Below are 21,567 nucleotides of genomic sequence, written 5' to 3'. Positions count from 1 at the left end.
CTAAATTGATTGGATATAAAAACAGACCAATCAGAATTAGGATTTTCCACCAATCATAAACCTCAGATTACAATCATATTACAAACAGGAAATACATTTCAGAAAGAATGTCTCCAGTCCCAGTTTGTCAGTGTGTAAAGATTCACCGGGAAAAGTCACCTGGCTGTCGGTGAGAGGGACCCTTCACCACAGAGAGACTGTGCGGGAGTGTGGGATTCCTTCAGGAACTGTGAGTGTCTTGGAATGTGCGAGTGTGGGATTTACTCATGGATAGTGTGAGAATGTGGGATTTACTCACTCTCTGACACAGTGTGTGAGTGTGGGATTTACTCACTCTCTTATACAGTGTGTGAGTGTGGGATTTACTCACTCTCTGATACTGTGTGTGAGTGTGGGATTTACTCACTCTCTGATACAGTGTGAGAGTGTGGGATTTACTCACTCTCTGATACAGTGTGTGAGTGAGAGATTTACTCACTCTCTGATAGTGTGTGTATGGGATTTACTCACTCTCTGATAGTGTGTGTATGGGATTTACTCACTCTCTGATAGTGTGTGTGGGATTTACTCACTCTCTGATACAGTGTGTGTGGGATTTACTCACTCTCGGATACAGTCTGTGAGTGTGGGATTTACTCACTCTCTGATACAGTGTGTGTGTGGGATTTACTCACTCTCTGATACAGTGTGTGAGTGTGGGATTTACTCACTCACTGATACAGTGTGTGAGTGTGGGATTTACTCACTCTGATACAGTGTGTGAGTGTGGGATTTACTCTCTCTGATACAGCGTGTGAGTGTGGGATTTACTCACTCTCTGATACAGTGTGTGACTGTGGGATTTACTCTCTCTGATACAGTGAGAGTGTGGGATTTACTCACTCTCAGATACAGTGTGAGAGTGCGGGATTTTCTCACTCTCTGATACAGTGTGAGTGTGGGATTTACTCACTCACTGACATAGTGTGTGTGGGATTTACTCACTGATACAGTGTGTGTGGGGGATTTACTCACTCTCTGATACAGTGTGGGATATACTCACTCTCTGACACTCACTCTCTGATACAGTGTGACTGTGGGATTTACTCACTCTCTGATACAGTGTGAGAGTGTGGGATTTCTTCACTCTCTGATGTAGTGCGAGTGTGGAATACACATACTCTCCGATACAGTGTGTGAGTGTGGGATTTACTCACTCTCTGATAGTGTGTGAATGTGGGATTTACTCACTCTCTGATAGTGTGTGAGTGTGGGATTTACTCACTCTCTGATACAGTGTGTGTGTGTGGGATTTACTCACTCTCTGATAGTGTGTGTGTGTGGGATTTACTCACTCTCTGATACAGTGTGTGTGTGGGATTTACTCACTCTCTGATACAGTGTGTGAGTGTGGGATTTACTCACTCTCTGATACAGTGTGACTGTGAGATTTTCTCTCTCTGATACAGTGTGTGAGTGTGGGATTAACTCACTCTCTGATACATTTTGTGACTGTGGGATTTACTCTCTCCGATACAGTGTGTGAGTGTGGGATTTACTCATTCTCTGATACAGTGTGTGAGTGTGGGATTTACTCACTCTCTGATAGTGTGAGAGTGTGGGATTTACTCACTCTCTGATACAGTGTGTGTGTGGGATTTACTCACTCTCTGATACAGTGTGTGAGTGTGGGATTTACACACTCTCTGATAGTGTGAGAGTGTGGGATTTACTCACTCTCTGATACAGTGTGTGTGTGGGATTTACTCACCCTCTGATACAGTGTGTGATTGTGGGATTTACTCACTCTGATACAGTGTGTGTGTGGGGTATTTACTCACTCTCTGATACAGTGTGTGAGTGTGGGATTTACTCACTCTCTGATAGTGTGAGAGTGTGGGATTTACTCACTCTCTGATACAGTGTGTGTGTGGGATTTACTCACTCTCTGATACAGTGTGTGTGTGGGATTTACTCACTCTCTGATACAGTGTGTGAGTGTGTGATTTACTCACTCTCTGATACAGTGTGTGTGTGTGGGATTTACTCACTCTCTGATACATTGTGTGACTGTGGGATTTACTCTCTCTGATACAGTGTGAGAGTGTGGGATTTACTCACTCTCTGATACAGTGTGTGTGTGTGGGATTTACTCACTCTCTGATACATTGTGTGACTGTGGGATTTACTCTCTCTCTGATACAGTGTGTGACTGTGGGATTTACTCACTCTCTGATACAGTGTATGTGTGGGATTTACTCACTCTCTGATAGTGTGTGAGTGTGGGATTTACTCACTCTCTGATAGTGTGTGTGTGTGGGATTTACTCACTCTCTGATACAGTGTGTGTGGGATTTACTCACTCTCTGATAGTGTGTGAGTGTGGGATTTACTCACTCTCTGATACAGTGTGTGAGTGTGGGATTTACTCACTCTCTGATACAGTGTGTGTGGGATTTACTCACTCTCTGATAGTGTGTGAGTGTGGGATTTACTCACTCTCTGATACAGTGTGTGACTGTGGGATTTACTCACTCTGATACAGTGTTTGAGTGTGGGAATTACTCACTCTCTGATACTGTGTGTGAGTGTGGGATTTACTCACTCTCTGATACAGTGTGTGAGTGTGGGATTTACTCACTCTCTGATACAGTGTGTGTGGGGTATTTACTCACTCTCTGATACAGTTTGTGAGTGTGGGATTTACTCACTCTCTGATACTGTGTGTGTGGGATTTACTCACTGTCTGATACAGTGTGAGAGTGTGGGATTTACTCACTCTGATACAGTGTGAGAGTGTGTGATTTACTCACTCTCTGATACAGTGTGTGAGTGTGGGATTTACTCACTCTCTGATACAGTGTGTGAGTGTGGGATTTACTCACTCTCTGATACAGTGTGTGTGTGTGGGATTTACTCTCTCTGATACAGTGTGAGAGTGTGGGATTTACTGACTCTCTGATACTGTGTGAGAGTGTGGGATTTTCTCACTCTCTGATACTGTGTGAGAGTGTGGGATTTACTCACTCTCTGATACAGTGTGTGAGTGTGGGATTTACTCACTCTCTGATACAGTGTGTGAGTGAGAGATTTACTCACTCTCTGATAGTGTGTGTGTGGGATTTACTCACTCTCTGATAGTGTGTGTATGGGATTTACTCACTCTCTGATATTGTGTGTGGGATTTACTCACTCTCTGATACAGTGTGTGTGGGATTTACTCACTCTCGGATACAGTGTGTGAGTGTGGGATTTACTCACTCTCTGATACAGTCTGTGAGTGTGGGATTTACTCACTCTCTGATACAGTGTGTGTGTGGGATTTACTCACTCTGATACAGTGTGTGAGTGTGGGATTTACTCTCTCTGATACAGCGTGTGAGTGTGGGATTTACTCACTCTCTGATACAGTGTGAGTGTGGGATTTACTCACTTTCTGATAGTGTGTGAGTGTGGGATTTACTCACTCACTGACATAGTGTGTGTGGGATTTACTCACTGATACAGTGTGTGTGGGGGATTTACTCACTCTCTGATACTCACTCTCTGATACAGTGTGACTGTGGGATTTACTCACTCTCTGATACAGTGTGAGAGTGTGGGATTTCTTCACTCTCTGATGTAGTGCGAGTGTGGAATACACATACTCTCCGATACAGTGTGTGAGTGTGGGATTTACTCACTCTCTGATACTGTGTGAGAGTGTGGGATTTACTCACTCTCTGATACTGTGTGAGAGTGTGGGATTTACTCACTCTCTGATACTGTGTGAGAGTGTGGGATTTTCTCACTCTCTGATACTGTGTGAGAGTATGGGATTTACTCACTCTCTGATACAGTGTGTGAGTGTGGGATTTACTCACTCTCTGATACAGTGTGTGAGTGAGAGATTTACTCACTCTCTGATAGTGTGTGTGTGGGATTTACTCACTCTCTGATAGTGTGTGTATGGGATTTACTCACTCTCTGATAGTGTGTGTGAGATTTACTCACTCTCTGATACAGTGTGTGTGGGATTTACTCACTCTCGGATACAGTGTGTGAGTGTGGGATTTACTCACTCTCTGATACAGTCTGTGAGTGTGGGATTTACTCACTCTCTGATACAGTGTGAGAGTGTGGGATTTCTTCACTCTCTGATGTAGTGCGAGTGTGGAATACACATACTCTCCGATACAGTGTGTGAGTGTGGGATTTACTCACTCTCTGATACTGTGTGAGAGTGTGGGATTTACTCACTCTCTGATACTGTGTGAGAGTGTGGGATTTACTCACTCTCTGATACTGTGTGAGAGTGTGGGATTTTCTCACTCTCTGATACTGTGTGAGAGTATGGGATTTACTCACTCTCTGATACAGTGTGTGAGTGTGGGATTTACTCACTCTCTGATACAGTGTGTGAGTGAGAGATTTACTCACTCTCTGATAGTGTGTGTGTGGGATTTACTCACTCTCTGATAGTGTGTGTATGGGATTTACTCACTCTCTGATAGTGTGTGTGGGATTTACTCACTCTCTGATACAGTGTGTGTGGGATTTACTCACTCTCGGATACAGTGTGTGAGTGTGGGATTTACTCACTCTCTGATACAGTCTGTGAGTGTGGGATTTACTCACTCTCTGATACAGTGTGTGTGTGGGATTTACTCACTCTCTGATACAGTGTGTGAGTGTGGGATTTACTCACTCACTGAAACAGTGTGTGAGTGTGGGATTTACTCACTCTGATACAGTGTGTGAGTGTGGGATTTACTCACTCTCTGATACAGTGTGTGAGTGTGGGATTAACTCACTCTCTGATACAGTGTGTGAGTGTGGGATTTACTCACTCTCTGATACATTGTGTGACTGTGAGATTTTCTCTCTCTGATACAGTGTGTGAGTGTGGGATTAACTCACTCTCTGATACATTGTGTGACTGTGGGATTTACTCTCTCCGATACAGTGTGTGAGTGTGGGATTTACTCATTCTCTGATACAGTGTGTGAGTGTGGGATTTACTCACTCTCTGATAGTGTGAGAGTGTGGGATTTACTCACTCTCTGATACAGTGTGTGTGTGGGATTTACTCACTCTCTGATAGTGTGTGAGTGTGGGATTTACTCACTCTCTGATAGTGTGAGAGTGTGGGATTTACTCACTCTCTGATACAGTGTGTGTGTGGGATTTACTCACCCTCTGATACAGTGTGTGAGTGTGGGATTTACTCACTCTGATACAGTGTGTGTGTGGGGGATTTACTCACTCTCTGATACAGTGTGTGAGTGTGGGATTTACTCACTCTCTGATAGTGTGAGAGTGTGGGATTTACTCACTCTCTGATACAGTGTGTGTGTGGGATTTACTCACTCTCTGATACAGTGTGTGAGTGTGGGATTTACTCACTCTCTGATACAGTGTGTGAGTGTGGGATTTACTCACTCTCTGATACAGTGTGTGTGTGTGGGATTTACTCACTCTCTGATACATTGTGTGACTGTGGGATTTACTCTCTCTGATACCGTGTGAGAGTGTGGGATTTACTCACTCTCTGATACAGTGTGTGAGTGTGGGATTTACTCACTCTCTGATACAGTGTGTGTGTGTGGGATTTACTCACTCTCTGATACATTGTGTGACTGTGGGATTTACTCTCTCTGATACCGTGTGAGAGTGTGGGATTTACTCACTCTCTGATACAGTGTGTGTGTGTGGGATTTACGCTCTCTGATACAGTGTATGTGTGGGATTATCTCTCTCTGTGATACAGTGTGAGTGTGGGATTTACTCACTCTTTGATACAGTGTGAGAGTGTGGGATTTACTCACTCTCTGATAGTGTGTGTGTGTGGGATTTACTCACTCTCTGATACAGTGTGTGTGGGATTTACTCACTCTCTGATAGTGTGTGAGTGTGGGATTTACTCACTCACTGATACAGTGTGTGGGGGGGATTTACTCACTCTCTGATACAGTGTGTGAGTGTGGGATTTACTCACTCTCTGAAACAGTGTGAGTGTGTGGGACTTACTCACTCTCTGATACAGTGTGTGAGTGTGGGAATTACTCACTCTGATACAGTGTATGAGTGTGGGATTTACTCACTCTGATACAGTGTGTGAGTGTGGGATTTACTCACTCTCTGATACATTGTGTGAGTGTGGGATTTACTCACTCTCTGATAGTGTGTGAGTGTGGGATTTACTCACTCTCTGATACAGTGTGTGTGTGTGGGATTTGCTCACTCTCTGATACAGCGTGTGAGTGTGGGATTTATTCACTCTTCGATACAGTGAGAGAGTGTGGCATTTACTCACTCTCTGATACAGTTTGTGAGTGTGGGATTTACTCACTCTCTGATACTGTGTGAGAGTGTGGGATTTACTCACTCTCTGATACTGTGTGAGAGTGCGGGATTTACTCACTCTCTGACACAGTGTGTGAGTGTGGGATTTACTCACTCTCTGATACAGTGTGTGAGTGTGGGATTTACTCTCTTTGATACAGTGTGAGAGTGTGGGATTTACTCACTCTCTGATACTGTGTGAGAGTGTGGGATTTACTCACTCTCTGATACTGTGTGAGAGTGTGGGATTTACTCTCTCTCTGATACAGTGTGTGTGTGTGGGATTTACTCTCTCTGATACAGTGTGGGATTTACTCACTCCCTGATACAGTGTGTGAATGTGGGATTTACTCTCTCTCTGATACTGTGTGTGTGTGTGGGATTTACTCACTCTCTGATACAGTGTGTGAGTGTGGGATTTACTCTCTCTCTGATACAGTGTGTGTGTGTGTGGGATTTACTCTCTCTGATACAGTGTGGGATTTACTCACTCTCTGAAACAGTGTGTGAGTGTGGGATTTACTCACTCTGATACAGTGTGTGAGTGTGGGGTTTACTCACTCTCTGAGACAGTGTGTGTGTGTGGGATTTACTCACTGTCTGATACAGTGTGTGAGAGTGTGATTTACTCACTCACTGATACTGTGCGAGTGTGGGATTTACTCACTCTCTGATAGTGTGTGTGTGAGATTTACTCACTCTCTGATACAGTGTGAGAGTGTGGGATGTCTTCACTCTCTGATGTAGTGTGAGTGTGGGATTTACTCACTCTCTGATACAGTGCCCGAGTGTGAGATTTACTCACTCTCTGATACAGTGTGAGAGTGTGGGATTTACTCACTCCCTGATACAGTGTGTGTGTTGGATTTACTCACTCCCTGATACAGTGTGTGTGTGGGGGATTTACTCACTCTCTGATACTGTGTGAGAGTGTGGGATTTACTCACTCCCTGATACAGTGTGAGACTGTGGGATTTACTCACTCTCTGATACAGTGTGTGAGTGTGGGATTTACTCACTCTCTGATACAGTGTGTGAGTGTGGGATTTCCTCACTCTCTGATACAGTGTGTGGGGGATTTACTCACTCTCTGATACAGTGTGTGAGTGAGGGATTTACTCACTCTCTGATACAGTGTGTGAGTGTGGGATTTAGTCACTGCCTTATACAGTGTGAGAGTGTGGGATTTACTCACTCTCTGATACAGTGTGTGAGTGTGGGATTTACTCACTCTCTGATAGAGTGTGTGGGGGATTTACTCACTCTCTGATACAGTGTGTGAGTGAGGGATTTACTCACTCTCTGATACAGTGTGTGAGTGTGGGATTTACTCACTCCCTTATACAGTGTGAGAGTGTGGGATTTACTCACTCTCTGATACAGTGTGTGAGTGTGGGATTTACTCACTCTCTGATACATTGTGAGTGTGGTTGTATTACTCCAGCTGAGGCCTAACTAACGTTTTTATAGTTCCAGCAGAACCTGCCTGTTCTTAAATTCTGTGCATCGGCTATTAGAGACAAGGGTACCATAGGCCTTGCATTTTAAAGCTCACGGTCGTGACCTATGGGTGGATCTCGGGAAGGTTACAGGAGGGTGGCGATAATCCAGATTGCAGGAGGAATGGCCAATGGTCACGACCAGCTTTTAAAAGTGCTGGCTGTGATGGCCGTTTTAAGATTAACGGCCATCCCGCGCATGCCCACCTTATCAAGTAGTGCGCAAGGTGGACCGGCTCCTCCTGATGTCAGTGCACAGTCCCAGGCCAGTTATTTTCAGCAAATTCTGGAGTCCTCCCACCGGAGGCGGCGCCAGCGAGCAGGTCACACGCCCCGTACGCTGACATCACATGTTCTGGGCCCCAGAGAGATTCCTCCATTTTGCAGCTGCCAGCAGTGCTGGAGTGAACTCCAGGGCCTCTGGTGAACAACCCATGAAGAAGCTGAAAACAGGAACAAAGCAGCACAATGATGAGTATTTGAGGGGTGGGTTTATAAATTGTGCCACTGCAATCAGGAGTCAAATTTCATGGGTGTTACATGTCGGGAATTACTGGCAAATGAAAGTTTAAAACCCTCAAAATGTCAAAGACGTTTGAAGACTAAGCAGGGCGAGTTCGAGGACAAACCTCTGTAATTTTTTCAATGGATGCAGTGAGATCTTAAATCACCAGCTGAAGTCATTATCAGAAATGTAACATTGAATAACAAAGCAAGTGAGATCGTGGGGACCAAGCAGGCTCACCTGTCACATTAAAGTCAAGTGAAAATGGTGGGTCGCGAAGATCAGCCGGAGATGGTCGCAAAGGCCGCCCAGCGAGGGTCCCGAAGGATGGCCGGTTGGTAAAAATGGGACCCCGGTTAAAAAGTTTGATCCACACTGCCATAGGCTTCCTTAACCATTGTATCCAGCTGCTCTGCTACCTTAAGGTTCTGGTGTACATGCACACCAAGATCCCTCGGGTCCTTCGTGCCTCCCAGCGTCCTGCCATTTATCATGTATTCTCTTGTCTTGTTTGTCCTGCCCAACTGCATCTCTTCCAGATTGAATTCCGTTTGCCACTGATCAGTCCATCTGTGTCCTCCTGTATTCGGAGGCTATCCTCCTCAACATTTACCACCCCACCAAATTTCATATTTGCAGCAAACTTACTGATCAACCCTCCTATATTCATATCTAAAGCATTTGTATCAACCACAAACAGCAAGGGCCTCAACACTGATCCCTGTGGGAAACCACTGGACATGATCTTCCAATCAGAGGCTAGGGGCTGGTTTAGCACAGTGGACTAAACAGCAGAACAATGCCAGCAGCGCGGGTTCAATTCCCGTACCGGCCTCCCCGAACTGGTGCCGGAATGTGGCGACTTGGTGCTTTTCACAGTAACTTCATTGAAGCCGACTTGTGACAATAAGCAATTATTATTATTATTAGAAAAACACTCCTCCACCAACAGCCTCTGCTTCCTGCCACTCAGCAATTTTGGATCCAATTTGCCAAATGTCCTTCAGTCCCTGGGGCATGTGTCTTCACATCAGTCACCCATGTGGGACCTGATGAAAAGCCTTGCTGAAGTCCAAGTAGATTACGTCAAATGCATTTCACTCATCAACACACCTGTTCACCTCTTCGAAAAATTCAATCAAGTTGGTCAGACATCTCCTCCCCTTAACCAAACCACGCTGACCTTTTAATATCTGCCTCTACAAATGCAGATTAATTCTGTGTCTCAGATTTGCTTCCAATAGTTTCCCCACCACACAGGTTAGACTGACTGGCCTGTAGTTTCCTGGTTTATCCTTTCCTCCCTTCTTCAATAATGGTACCACATTGGCGATCCTCCAGTCCGCCAGCACCTCTCCTGTGGCCAGAGAGGAATTGAAAATTATTGCCAGTGTCCCTGCTATTTCCTCGCTTGCCTCACTCATCAGCCTGGGATACATTTCATCTGGCCCTGGAGCTTTGTCTACTTTGAAGCCTCCCACTCAGAACCTCCTCTCTGTCTATATTAATCTCTTTAGTTTTATTACATTCCTTCTCCCTGCTTTCTATACCCACACTGTCCTTCTCACGGGGTAACACTGACACAAAGTACCCATTTCGAACCCCACCTACATCCCCTGGCTCCACACACATGTTACCACTGTGATCCATCATGGGCCTTACTCTGCCCCAAGTTATCATTTTACCTTTAATGTACTTTTAGAACAACTTAACAACTTTATTTTACCTGCCAGTATCCTTTCAGTATCTGGTGCGACCGCATTTGGAGTATTGAGTGCAATTTTAGTCGCCGCATTATCGGAAGGATGTGGAAGCATTGGAAAGGGTGCAGAGGAGATTCACCAGCATGTTGCCTGGTATGGAGGGAAGATCTTATGAGGAAAGGCTGAGGGACTGAGGCTGTTTTCGTTAGAGACAAGAAGGTTAAGAGGTGACTTAATTGAGGCATACAATAGGGCAGCACAGTGGCGCAGTGGGTTAGCCCTGCTGCCTCACTGCGCTGAGGTCCCAGGTTCGATCCTGGCTCTGGGTCACTGTCCGTGTGGAGTTTGCACATTCTCCCCATGTTTGCGTGGGTTTCGCGCCCACAACCCAAAGATGTGCAGGGTAGGTGGATTGGCCACACCAAATTACCCCTTAATCGGAAAAAATGAATAGAGTACACAAAATTTTTTTTTATTTTATTATTTTTTTAAATTGAGGCCTACAAGATGATCAGAGGATTGGGTAGGGTGGACAGTGAGAGCCTTTTTCCTTGGATGGTGATGTCTAGCACGAGGGGACTTAGATTTAAATTGAGGGGAGATAGATATAGGACAGAGGTAGGTTCTTTGCTAAGAGAGTAGTAAGGGCATGGAATGCCCTGTCTGCAACAGTAGTGGATTCGCCAACACTAAGGGCATTCAAATGGTCATTGGATAGACATATGGACAATAAGGGAATAGTGTAGATGGGCTTTAGAGTGGTTTCACAGGTCGGCACAACATCGAGGGCCAAAGGGCCTGTACTGCGCTGTAATGTTCTATCTTCATGTCTCCTTTTTGCTCTCCTCATTTCCGTTTTAAGTCCCCTCTTGCACATTCGATACACCTCTAGCACTTCGGCTGTTTTGAGCCCTTGATATCTGCCACAAGCCTCCCCTTTTCTACTTATCCAACGCTGTATATCCCTCAATATACATGGTTGACTAGATATGTTGGTCCCACCCTTTTCTTGATTGGAACATGTTGGCCGTGTACTCTCCCTATTTCCTTGTTGAATGTGTCCCACTGTTCTGTCACAGATTTACCTAATGGTGTCTGTTCCCTATCAACTCTGGCCAAATCATATCTGATCTTATTAAAATCAGCCTTCCTCCATTTGTGAACTTTGATCTCAGGTCCATCCATCTCCTTTTCCAGAACTATCTTGAATCTAATGAAGTTATGATCACTGTCTGCAAAATGCTCCCCCAACGATACTTCAACCACTTGTCCAGCTTTGTTACTGAAAATGAAGTCCAAGACCGCTCCTCTCTTGTCTGTCCTTCTACGTACTGGCTTAAAAAGTTCTCATGGATGCATTTTAAGAATTACGCTCCCTCTAAACCGTTCACACTATGACTACCCCAGTTCATATTGAGGAAGTTGCGATCCCCCACTGTTCCCACTATCACACCCCTATTACTTTTCCACTTCTCTGAAATTTGCCTCCATATTCACTCTTCTATTTCTCTCGGATGGTTAGGGGGCCAATGGAACACTCCAGCAATGTGATTGCTCCTTTTTGGTTTTTAAGTTCTTCCCATTTGGCTTCAGTATAGTTCTAATATCTGGGCCCCGCAAGGCTGCCTACTTAGCCCCTCACTATCCTCCTTGTACACACATGATTGCGTGGCAAAATTTGTTTCCAACCCCATCCACAAGTTTGCTGATGATATGATCATAGTGGGCCGAATCGCAAATAATGACGAGTCAGAATACAGGATGGAGATCGAGAACCTAGTGGAGTGGTGTAGCGACAACAACCTCTCCCTCAATGCCAGCAAATCTAAAGAGCCGGTCATTGACTTCAGAAAGCTAAGAACTGGACACACCACTGTCAGCATCTGTGAGGCCGAGGTGGAGATTGTTCGCAGTTTCAAATTCCTCATGGTTCACATCTCCAAAAATCTGTCCTGGTCCCCCCACATCGACGTTACCACCAAGAAATCTCAACAGGGCCTTTACTTCCTCAGGAAACTAAGGAAATTCGGCATGTCCACATTAACTCTTACCAACTTTTACAGATGCACCATAGAAAGCATCCTAGCTGCTGCATCACGGCCTGGTATGGCAACCGCTCGGCCCAAAACCGCAAGACACTTCAGAGAGTCGTGAACACAGCCCAGTCCATCACACGAACCTGCCTCCCATCCATTGACTCCATCTCCACCTCCCACTGCCTGGGGAAAGCGGCAAGCACAATCAAAGACCCCTCCCACCCGGCTTACTCACTCTTCCAACTTCTTCCATCGGGCAGGAGATACAAAAGTCTGGGAACACGCACAAACAAACTCAAAAACAGCTTCTTCCCCACTGTTACCAGACTCCTAAACGACCCTCTTATGGACTGACCTCATTAACACTACACCCCTGTATGCTTCACCCGATGCCGGTGTCTATGTAGTTACATTGTGTAACTTGTGTTGCCCTATTATGTATTTTCTTTTATTTCCTTTTCTTTTCATGTACTTGATGATCTGTTGAGCTGCTCGCAGAAAAATATTTTTCACTGTACCTCGGTCCACGTGACAATGAACAAAATCCAATCCAGTTGAAGAGCTTTCTAAGATGTCATCTCTCCTTACTGCTGTAATTCATTCTCTGATCAAAATTGTGACACTCCCTCCTCTTTTACCTCCTGCCCTATCTCTCCTGGAGATCCTGTATCATAGAACATAGAACATAGAACAATACAGCGCAGTACAGGCCCTTCGGCCCACGATGTTGCACCGAAACAAAAGCCATCCAACCTACACTATGCCATTATCATCCATATGTTTATCCAATAAACTTTTAAATGCCCTCAATGTTGGCGAGTTCACCACTGTAGCAGGTAGGGCATTCCACGGCCTCACTACTCTTTGCGTAAAGAACCTACCTCTGACCTCTGTCCTATATCTATTACCCCTCAGTTTAAAGTTATGTCCCCTCGTGCCAGCCATATCCATCCGCGGGAGAAGGCTCTCACTGTCCACCCTATCCAACCCCCTGATCATTTTGTATGCCTCTATTAAGTCTCCTCTTAACCTTCTTCTCTACAACGAAAACAACCTCAAGTCCATCAGCCTTTCCTCATAAGATTTTCCCTCCATACCAGGCAACATCCTGGTAAATCTCCTCTGCACCCGCTCCAAAGCCTCCACGTCCTTCCTATAATGCGGTGACCAGAACTGTACGCAATACTCCAAATGCGGCCGTACCAGAGTTATGTACAGCTGCAACATGACCTCCCGACTCCGGAACTCAATCCCTCTACCAATAAAGGCCAACACTCCATAGGCCTTCTTCACAACCCTATCAACCTGGGTGGCAACTTTCAGGGATCTATGTACATGGACACCTAGATCCCTCTGCTCATCCACACTTTCAAGAACTTTACCATTAGCCAAATATTCCGCATTCCTGTTATTCCTTCCAAAGTGAATCACCTCACACTTCTCTACATTAAACTCCATTTGCCACCTCTCGGCCCAGCTCTGCAGCTTATCTATATCCCTCTGTAATCTGCTACATCCTTCCACACTATCGACAACACCACCGACTTTAGTATCGTCTGCAAATTTACTCACCCACCCTTCTGCGCCTTCCTCTAGGTCATTGATAAAAATGACAAACAGCAACGGCCCCAGAACAGATCCTTGTGGTACTCCACTTGTGACTGTACTCCATTGTGAACATTTCCCATCAACCACCACCCTCTGTCTTCTTTCAGCTCGCCAATTTCTGATCCACATCTCTAAATCACCCTCAATACCCAGCCTCCGTATTTTTTGCAATAGCCTACCGTGGGGAACCTTATCAAACGCTTTGCTGAAATCCATATACACCACATCAACTGCTCTACCCTCGTCTACCTGTTCAGTCACCTTCTCAAAGAACTCAATAAGGTTTGTGAGGCATGACCTACCCTTCACAAAGCCATGCTGACTATCCCTGATCATATTATTCCTATCTAGATGATTATAAATCTTGTCTCTTATAATCCCCTCCAAGACTTTACCCACTACAGACGTGAGGCTCACCGGCCTATAGTTGCCGGGGTTGTCTCTGCTCCCCTTTTTGAACAAAGGGACCACATTTGCTGTCCTCCAGTCCTCTGGCACTATTCCTGTAGCCAATGATGACATAAAAATCAAAACCAAAGGTCCAGCAATCTCTTCCCTGGCCTCCCATAGAATCCTAGGATAAATCCCATCAGGTCCCGGGGACTTATCTATTTTCAGCCTGTCCAGAATTGCCAACACCTCTTCCCTACGTACCTCAATGCCATCTATTCTATTAGCCTGGGGCTCAGCATTTTCCTCCACAACATTATCTTTTTCCTGAGTGAATACTGACGAAAAATATTCATTTAGTATCTCGCCTATCTCTTCAGACTCCACACACAATTTCCCATCCCTGTCCTTGACTGGTCCTACTCTTTCCCTAGTCATTCGCTTATTCCTGACATACCTATAGAAAGCTTTTGGGTTTTCCTTGATCCTTCCTGCCAAATACTTCTCATGTCCCCTCCTTGCTCGTCTTAGCTCTCTCTTTAGATCCTTCCTCGCTACCTTGTAACTATCCATCGCCCCAACCGAAACTTCACACTTCATCTTCACATAGGCCTCCTTCTTCCTCTTAACAAGAGATTCCACTTCCTTGGTAAACCACGGTTCCCTCGCTCGACGCCTTCCTCCCTGTCTGACCGGTACATACTTATCAAGAACACGCAGTAGCTGATCCTTGAACAAGCCCCACTTATCCAGTGTGCCCAACACTTGCAGCCTACTTCTCCACCTTATCCCCCCCAAGTCACGTCTAATGGCATCATAATTGCCCTTCCCCCAGCTATAACTCTTGCCCTGCGGTGTATACTTATCCCTTTCCATCATTAACGTAAACGTCACCGAATTGTGGTCACTGTCCCCAAAGTGCTCTCCTACCTCCAAATCCAACACCTGGCCTGGTTCATTACCCAAAACCAAATCCAACATGGCCTCGCCTCTTGTTGGCCTGTCAACATATTGTTTCAGGAAACCCTCCTGCACACACTGTACAAAAAACGACCCATCTATTGTACTCGAACTATATCTTTTCCAGTCAATATTTGGAAAGTTAAAATCCCCCATAATAACTACCCTGTTACTTTCGCTCATATCCAGAATCATCTTCGCCATCCTTTCCTCTACATCCCTAGAACTATTAGGAGGCCTATAAAAAACTCCCAACAGGGTGACCTCTCCTTTCCTGTTTCTAACTTCAGCCCATACTACCTCGGCAGAAGAGTCCCCATCTAGCATCCTCTCCGCCACCGTAATACTGCTCTTGACTAGCAGCGCCACACCTCCCCCTCTTTTGCCTCCTTCTCTGAGCTTACTAAAACACCTAAACCCCGGAACCTGCAACATCCATTCCTGTCCCTGCTCTATCCATGTCTCCAAAATGGCCACAACATCGAAGTCCCAGGTACCAACCCACGCTGCCAGTTCCCCTACCTTGTTTCGTATACTCCTGGCATTGAAGTAGACACACTTCAAACCACCTACCTGAACACTGGCCCCCTCCTGCGATGTCAAATCTGTGCTCCTGACCTCTATACTCTCATTCTCCCTTACCCTAAAACTACAATCCAGGTTCCCATGCCCCTGCTGCATTAGTTTAATTATCCTGGAATATTGAGCTTCCAATCCTTCCCCTCTCCCAACCGTGATACAGTGACAGCAAATACATCATAACCCCATGTTCTCACTTCATCTGCCTTGTTCGTCTAACTCGCAATCTCGCTGTGATATAGAACGCATACTTACTGTTTACTGCTAAGTTAGTGTGTGTGAGTTTTATCCTCAATGTCTCTGTGATATATAATGCATATTTTACTCCTTCCTGCTCAGTTACTGGTGTGTCAGAGTGAGAGAATGTGAGTGTGTGTGCGTGTGTTTTATTTTCAATATCACTCTATGATATATAAGACGTATTTTACTGCTTACTGATCAGTTATTGATGAGTGAGTGTGTGTTTCTGTGTGTGAGAGAGTGTGAGTGATCGCATTAATGTGTGTGAGAGCGCGCGCGCGTGAGAGCGAGCGCGTGTGTGAGAGCAAGCGCGTGTGTGAGATCGAGCGCGTGTGTGAGAGCGAGCTCGTGTGTGAGAGCGCACGCGCGTGTGAGAGCGAGCGCGCGTGTGAGAGCGAACGCGCGTGTGAGAGCGAGCGCGTGCGTGAGAGCGAGCGCGTGCGTGAGAGCGAGCGCGTGTGAGAGCGAGCGCGTGTGAGAGCGCGCGCGTGAGAGCGTGAGAGAGTATGTGTGTGTGTGAGCATGTGTGTGTGTGAGCATGTGTGAGTGTGAGCATGTGTGAGTGTGAGCATGTGTGAGTGTGAGCATGTGTGAGTGTGAGCATGTGTGAGTGTGAGCATGTGTGTGTGTGAGCATGTTTGCATTTTACCCTCTATCTCTCTTTGATATATTGCACATATTTTCCTGTTCCTGCCCAGTTACTGGTGTGTGTATGAGAGAGTGAGCGTGTGTTTTACCATCATTGTCTCTCTGTGATAGATGATGCATATTTTACTGCTTTTTACTCAGTAACTGTTGTGTCAGAGAGTGTGAGTATCAGAAAGTGTGAATATGAAAGAGTGTGTGTGTGAGGGAGCATGTGCAAGTGAGTGTGTCAGTCTGTGTGAGGGAGTGTGTGAGTGTGAGAAATAGTCTGCAGGAGTGTGAGTGTGTGGGGGGAGAGAGTGTTTGTTTTACCTTCATTGTCTCTCTGTGATATATAACATATTTTACTGCTCAGTCACAGGTGTGTGAGTGTTTTATCCTCACTGTCTGTCTATCAAAAATAACATATTTCACTGCTCAGTCACTGGCGTGTGTGTGAGAGAGAGTGTGTGTGTGGGGAGAGCGCGTGTGAGCATGTGTTGTACCCTCACTGTCCCTCTGTGAAAACAGCAAGAAGTCTTGCTGGAGAGGGATAGGGCCATACGGCAGGGCAAGGTTTATAATTGGGGGAGGGGGGAACTTCCGGTTGCGGCTATGCGGAGCTAAGTTGCACATTCGGCGGCTCCCGCTAAAACGGACTTTTGGGCTCTTTTCAATGCCCCCAACGGCACTTTTTCGACGTTTCCCGGTGTGGGAAGGAGTCTACAACAGCTCCCCGTCAGTATATGGCTTCAACTAGGAGCGGGGTGAAAAAAAAGGTGGTGGTGGACCCGAAGAAGGTGCGAGGGAAGAAGGACAAAATGGCGGCGGGCGGAGACCAGGCAGCGTGGATGCAGTGGGCGGAAGAGCAGCAGGAGGGTATCCAGCGCTGCTTCAGAGAGAATAAAATGGACCTGCTAGAGACGATGAAGGCTTCTATTGATAAGCTGCTGGAGACACAGACGGCCCAGGGAGTGGCGATCCGCGAGGCTCGACAAAAGATCTCTGACAATGAGGACGAGATCTTAGGCCTGGCAGGAAAGGTGGAGGCGCACGAGGCGCTCCACAAGAAATGGCAGGAGCGGTTCGAGGAGATAGAGAATCGGTCGAGGTGGAAGAATCTGCGGATTCTGGGCCTCCCGGAGGGGCCGGACGTGGGGGCCTATGTGGTCACCATGTTGAACTCGCTGATGGGAGCGGGGTCCTTCCAGGAGCCCCTGGAGCTGGAAGGGGCCCATAGAGTGCTGGTGAGGAGGCCCAAGGCTAACGAGCCTCCGCGGGCGGTGCTGGTGAGGTTCCATCGGTTCGTCGATCGGGAGTGTGTGTTCAGGTGGGTCAAGAAGGAGAGGAGCAGCAGGTGGGAGAACGCGGAGTTTCGGATATATCAGGACTGGAGAGTGGAGGTGGCGAAGAGGAGGGCCGGGTACAATCGAGCGAAGGCGGTGCTGCACAGGAAGGGGGTGAAGTTTGGCATGTTACAGCCGGAGCGACTGTGGGTTACCTACAAGGACCGGCACCACTATTTTGAGTCTCCGGAGGAGGTGTGGGCCTTTGTTCAGGCCGAGAAGTTGGACACAGATTGAGGGTCGGGACGGGCGATTGGGGACTATGGTTGATATGCTATGTTTCTTTTTGTTTCGAGGGGGGGGCTTTTGTATTGCTCCGGGTTTCTTTTTCGTTGTGTTTTTTCTCTTTTGGGTCGGAGAAGGTGGCTGGGGCGGGTTGGGCACTGTTTTGGTTGGGTTGGTCGGGGGGGCTCTTGAAGGTGAGATGGGGCTCCGCGGGGGAGGGGGAGGCCCGAGTCAGGGGTGAGGGGACAGGGCCTGTAAAAGGAGCTGCGTCAGAGGTGGCGGGGCCTGGTAGGTGGAAAGCGCGGGCTTTTTCCCCACGCTGAAGACTGGAGGGGGCGGGGCCGGGGCGGGGAAGCGAGGGTTGTTTCCCGCGCTTAGAACAGAAGGGGGAGGGGGAGAGCCTATGGATGGGGACGGGAGAGGAGGGTGTGCCACAAAATGGGAGGAGTCGAAGGAGAGGCGGGAGTGGCCGGGGTCAGCAGGAGACAGCTGACTTGCAGAAGTGCAATGGGGGGAGTAAATCAGCTAGGATGGGTCCTAACCGGGGGAGGGGGGTTGAGTGGGGGGGGAAATCGAGCTGCTGCTATGGTCAAGGAGGAGCTGGAGAGAGTGGGGGTGGGGGGGGACTAGACGGGGGTATGCCGCTGTGAGGAACGGGCCGGGTGTGGGGTGTGGGCACGTGGCTGGCCAAGGAGGGGCCATGGCTAGTCGGCGGGAGAGGGGGGCGGATAGCCCCCTGATCCGGCTGATAACCTGGAATGTAAGGGGACTGAATGGGCCGATTAAGCGGGCCCGCATGTTCGCACACCTGAAGGGGCTCAAGGCGGATGTGGTTATGCTTCAGGAGACACACCTGAAGGTGGCAGACCAAGTAAGATTGAGGAAAGGGTGGGTAGGTCAGGTGTTTCACTCGGGGCTGCATGCCAAAAATCGAGGGGTGGCGATCTTGGTGGGAAGGAAGGTGTCGTTTGAGGCGTCGAGCATTGTGGCAGATAATGGCGGCAGGTACATGATGGTAAGTGGTAAGTTGCAGGGAGAGAGGGTGGTACTGGTCAATGTGTATGCCCCAAACTGGGACGATGCGGGTTTTATGCGGCGTATGTTGGGTCGGATCCCAGACTTGGAAGTGGGGGGCCTGATAATGGGGGGAGACTTTAACACGGTGCTGGACCCGACAATGGATCGCTCCAGGTCTAGGACGGGTAGGAAGCCGGCGGTGGCTAGAGTGCTGAGGGTGGTTTATGGACCAGATGGGAGGGGTGGACCCTTGGGGATTTGCAATGCCGGGGGCGAGGGAATTTTCATTCTTCTCACATGTCCATAAGGGTTATTCCCGAATCGACTTTTTCATCTCGAGTTGGGCGTTGATAGCGAGAGTAGAGGATACTCAGTATTCGGCAATAGCCATTTAGGACCACGCCCCGAATTTGGTGGACTTGGAGATGGGGGAGGAGAGGGACCAGCGCCCGCTGTGGCGCTCGGAGGTGGGGCTGTTGGCGGACGAGGAGGTGAGCGAGTGGGTCCGAGGAAGTATAGAGAGGTACCTGGAGACCAACGCCAACGGGGAGGTCCGAGTGGGGATGCTATGGGAGGCACTGAAGGCGGTGGTGAGGGGAGAGCTGATCTCCATTAGGGCCCACAAGGAGCGGAGGGAGTGGGGACAGAGGCTGGTGGGGGAGATGGTGAGGGTAGACAGGAGGTATGCGGAGGAGCCCGAGGAAGGATTGTTGAGGAAGAGGCGCAGCCTCCAGGCCAAATTCGACCTGGTGACCACCAGGAAGGCGGAGGTGCAGTGGAGGAAGGCCCAGGGGGCGATTTACGAGTATGGGGAAAAGGCAAGCCGGATGCTGGCACATCAGCTTCAGAAGCAGGACGCAGCTAAGTTAAGGACAGTGGGGGGGGGGGCGCGGAGTGGAGCGGGCATCAATGGGGTCTTCAGGGACTTCTACGAGGAATTGTACCGATCCGAGCCCACGGGAGGAGGGAGGGATGGGCCGCTTCATGGACCAATTGAGGTTTCCAAAGGTGGAAGAGGGACTGGTGGCGGGATTTGGGGCCCCAATTGGGCTGGAGGAGCTGATCAAAGGGATAGGAAGCATGCAGGCAAGGTAGGAACCGGGGCCGGACTGTTTCCCGGTCCAATTCTTGAAAACATATCTGGACCTGTTGGGCCCGCTGTTAGTTAGGACCTTCAATGAGGCAAGGGAGGAGGGGGCTTTGCCCCCGACGATGTCCCGGGCACTGATCTCCTTGATCCTGAAGCGGGCAAGGATCCCCTGCAGTGTGGGTCTTACAGACCGATTTCCTTGCTAAATGTAGATGCCAAGGTGCTGGCGTAGGTCTTAGCCTTGAGGATTGTGTGCCGCAGATCATCCATGAAGACCAGATGGGGTTTGTGAAGGGGAGGCAGTTGAACGCGAATGTGCGGAGGCTTTTGAACGTTATCATGATGCCGGCGAGGGAGGGGGAGGCGGAAATAGTGGTAGCGATGGACGCTGAGAAAGCCTTCGATAGGGTAGAGTGGGGGTATCTGTGGGAGGTGCTGAAGAGGTTTGGGTTTGGGGAGGGGCTTGTCAGGTGGGTTAGGCTGTTGTATGAGGTCCCGATGGCGAGTGTGGCCACAAACAGGAAGAGGTCCGAGTACTTTCGGTTGCACCGAAGGATGAGACAGGGGTGTCCCCTATCCCCCCTGCTCTTCGCACTGGCGATTGAAGCCCTGGCTGTGGCACTGAGGGAGTCAAGGAACTGGAGGGGGTTGGTGCGTGGTGGGGAGGAGCATAGGGTGTCACTTTATGCGGACGACCTTCTGCTGTATGTGGTGGACCCGGTGGGAGGAATGCCAGAAGTAATGAGGATTCTTAGGGAATTCAGGGACTTTTCGGGGTACATCCTCAACATGGGGAAGAGCGAGCTGTTCGTAGTTCATCCAGGGGACCAGGAGAGGGGGATTGGCGAGCTCCCACTAAAAAAGGCGGAGAGGAGCTTCATGTATCTGGGAGTCCAGGTGGCCAGGAGCTGGGGGGCCCTGCATAGGCTTAACTTTACAAGGCTGGTGGAGCAAATGGAGGAGGAGTTCAAGAGGTGGGACGCGTTGCTGCTGTCCTTGGCGGGTAGGGTGCAGTCAATCAAAATGACGGTGCTCCCAAGGTTTTTATTCCTGTTCCAGTGCCTCCCCGTGTTTATCCCGAAGGCTTTTTCAGGCGGGTTAACAGGAGTATAATGGGGTTTGTGTGGGCGCGACGGACTCCGAGGGTGAGAAGGGTGTTCCTGGAGCGGAGGAGAGATAGGGGGGCACTGGTGATGCCCAACCTCTGTGGATACTACTGAGCCGCCAATGCGACGATGGTGCGCAAGTCGGTGATGGAGGGGGAGGGGGCCGCATGGAAGAGGCTGGAGACGGCATCTTGTGTGGGTACGAGTCTGGGGACGCTGGCAACGGCGCCGCTGCCGCTCCCTCCAAGGAGGTATACCACGAGCCCGGTGGTGGTGGCTGCCCTCAAAATTTGGGGGCAGTGGAGGCGGCACAGGGGGGGGGGGGGAAGTGGGGGT

General features: G+C 48.4%; 1 long non-coding RNA gene across 2 annotated transcripts in view; it reads right to left on the bottom strand.

The window, feature by feature from the left end:
• The window catches only part of LOC140399995 (uncharacterized), a 121,246-nt gene that overhangs the window by 81,638 nt on the left and 18,041 nt on the right, over positions 1-21,567 (bottom strand). Inside the window, exon 3 of one of the 2 annotated variants that reach the window (XR_011937946.1) lies at positions 8,141-8,245. The exons of the other annotated variant lie outside the window; for it this stretch is intronic. This is a non-coding gene — a long non-coding RNA (uncharacterized lncRNA). Of the gene's footprint in view, positions 1-8,140; positions 8,246-21,567 lie in introns of those variants that run through there. 2 annotated transcript variants of the gene reach the window in all.

The sequence above is a fragment of the Scyliorhinus torazame genome, chromosome 24 (assembly GCF_047496885.1).
Source record: "Scyliorhinus torazame isolate Kashiwa2021f chromosome 24, sScyTor2.1, whole genome shotgun sequence".
NCBI classification, from domain to species: Eukaryota; Metazoa; Chordata; class Chondrichthyes; order Carcharhiniformes; family Scyliorhinidae; genus Scyliorhinus; species Scyliorhinus torazame.
Note: the sequence above shows the minus strand (reverse complement) of the source record. Positions and strands in the feature narration are given on the sequence as shown.